Here is a 3,365-nt window from a genome sequence, read left to right as displayed (position 1 = left end):
AATTTATCGACCCCGGAAAGATGAAAGGCAAAGTCGACCTCGGCGGAATTTGAACTCAGAACGTAACGGCAGACGAAATACCGCTAAGCATTTCGCCCGGCGTGCTAACGTTTCTGCCAGCTCGCCGCCTATACCCGAGAACCTCTTTCGCCACAGCAACCAGGCAAAGAAAAACTGCCTTGCCCGCCCGATTAAAGGAGGGAGGCGGGGCAATCATCTCTATGGACTCGGATGACAGACGGATCCGTCCCACACGCAACAGTCGCTGTTCGACATAACTCCACAAGTCAGCAATTACCGGACACTGAACGAGTGCATGCAGAACGGTTTCGTTGCTCTACGCGCACCTCGGACCAAGGTTGCCACTCATCAAATAATAAAGCACCCAGATTATTAGCTACAAAAAAGCCAGATCCTATTTTATAAACCCAGATGTTAGAAAACAGGTATATAATTGGTAATGTAATGATAAAATATACTATATGACAAAATGAATACAGAATTTAATACTTACTTTATGTCATATGGCAGCTAATTGTCAATTTCGTACATATCCACATCATCTTCATTCACTCCTTGAATGGTGATAGACTCATTTTCTTCCTTTTTGAAGTTCAATCTACGCATATATCTACGATGACAAGACCCATCCACTACATCTTTAATAAGTTTAGCGTTCGGCTCCGAAGAAATGCATGACGCTCCCTTTCTTGTAATTGCTTGTTGAGCGAGTAGACGATCGGTGACCGTTTCGGCCTTCAACCTATTGATGAACTTTGTCTTTGTGCAATTTACTTGGGAAAATATGCGCTCCATGCACGCTGAAGAATGAGGTAACACCGTCAAATGAATTGTGACAACCTCTCAAATTTAGTGTGGTCAAGCCCGTCTTTAAAATTGCGTATGGAATACCTGAACTCAAGGATGCTTTTTGAGGAAACAAGACTATCTTTATATTGCTGAAATAATCTCCACTCATCGTCTAGTTCATCAAGTGTGTTTTCTAGTGCAATTGCTGGAACGTTTGATACCAAGGGAATTATCGACTGTGGAGAGTTAGTGAGCTCGCGCGCTACTTTTGGATCAAGTATTTGTAAGAGGGCAAATACTCCAGCTTCATCGAGAGGAAAGCGCATTTTTATTTGAAAGCATAATTCTATTAAAAATCTTTGCAATCAGTTTTGAATCTAGCTGAGTCACCAACGATGGGGTTTTGTTCTAGATATCTCATTGCGCGTCCACCGAGGTAAATATCATTCAAAACTTTCAGAAGTAAGTTGTACTAATCAATAAAAAATAGCGCACCCTCTCTACAATACTTGTCTTGCTTGGGGTGCTGAAAACCCACTCTATGCCACACTGTGGGAGGGAATTCGCGAGAGAGAGAGAGAGAGAGAGGGGGGGGGAGACAGACAGACAGACACAGAGAGAAAAAAGAGAGAGGGGAGAGAGAAAGAGAGTTAGTGAGGTTAAGGAATGTTCCCTTACACTGGTGAATCGCATATGTTCTGAACACACATCGTCCAATGAGAGGAGATGTTCTCTGATGATGAAAAACAACAGGGATCAGATATTTACGTCCGAAATGTACTTGAATGGATTCCTGTTGTTCTGCGAGCACCCCCAAGGATGATTATTTGTTTGGCATACATCAGTACATATCAACAAATTATTTATTCGTTGATATTAATAGACAAGATTCTGTACTCGTGTTAGATTCGTTGTCCGGGGATAGACTTAACTGAAGAGACACACAATAAGGCCGAAACGCAACAGTATCTCAAAGCCCACTTACATCAATGAGTAGAGTGTTATGAAGACATCGTCAAAAGGAAGACGTTCTCAGATGACGAGAAACAACAGCGATTAGCATCTTCATATTCGAATCTGCTTTAACAGAACTTATCGATGATGAATAGATGCGTTAATGTAGGGAAGTATGACTTTATTAAAACTATAGAAAGAAACGTCTAACAATTTGAAGTTGTCTCCCTTGTGTTGTAAACCTACAAATATGAAAAGTCTTCTCCCTTGTTCTCATATAATTATGAACAGAATATATATATATGTTATTTGGATGTGCTTTTTAAAATTTTCAGCAAACAGAATCCATCCCATTTCAACAATTATCTCCCCGCCAAGTTAACATCTCATTAACCCATTCCTTATCTTCCTTCAGCGGTTCTAGTTACGAAAATACTTTCACTGTGTGTGTATGCGTCTGTGTGTGTGTGTGCGTGCGTGCGTGCGTGCGTGCGTGCATGCGTGTGTATGTATATATATATATATATATATATATATATATATATATATATGTATGTATATATATATATGTATATGTGTATATGCATATACACATAGATATATAATTCACACACATACATGCATATAAATACACACACACGTCCATATATATATATATATATATATATATAGAGAGAGAGAGAGAGAGACAGACAGACAGACAGAGACAGACAGAGAGAGACAGAGAGAGAGACAGAGACAAAGAGAGAGACAGAGACAGAGAGATAAAGGCTAAACATTATGTAAATATACATACATGTATATATACAGACACATGTCATGCATGTATATGTGTATGCTTATAGGGATGTTGTTCAAAATCTGTTCCAAATGTTGAAATCCTTTCTCATACTTGCAATGTTAACACCAAGCACAAGCATAATCAAATAGACAGATAATTCATTACAAGTTATAATAACCATCCCGTCTCGAAAACTTGTCTTCTCACCTACCAATAAAAAATCTTATGAAACGCAATAAATAAGATAAGCTACTGCTTCTAAGCACATTACTTAGATATTATCTCATAGCTGGATCATCATAATTCTATAGAATGTATAAGCATCACTCAGCAAGCAATGCACACACACACACACACACACACACACACACACACACACACACACACACACACACACACACACACACATAGGTGTAGCAAAAAAACTCCTATATTCACTGTTCGTGATGAATGTTTCAACAGCAAACACAGTTCAAACCATAATGGTGATTGAAAAGAAACGGTTATTAAACATTAGCTTCATGGAAATGGTATCACCATCAGCCTAAAATCACGGCAACGGAAGATTTTTCTACTGCACACAGCCTATATATGTGTGTGTGCCTACGTAACCACATGTGAATCGTTGGCGATTTTCTTCTTTCGTCTTCCTTTCTATAGGACTTACCTCTGTTTCTGAAGAAGAGCATTGCTCGAAACATTAAACAATCTTTCTTTCCTTCCCTGAGTGTCTGCTAATACTCTACATGTACCACGTCCTGTTGTGTTTTTTGTGTTTGTTGTTCTTCTTTTTTGGGACTTACTATATATATATATATAT

This window comes from Octopus bimaculoides, chromosome 10 (assembly GCF_001194135.2).
Source record: "Octopus bimaculoides isolate UCB-OBI-ISO-001 chromosome 10, ASM119413v2, whole genome shotgun sequence".
NCBI classification, from domain to species: domain Eukaryota; kingdom Metazoa; phylum Mollusca; class Cephalopoda; order Octopoda; family Octopodidae; genus Octopus; species Octopus bimaculoides.
This window is presented reverse-complemented; position numbering follows the sequence as displayed.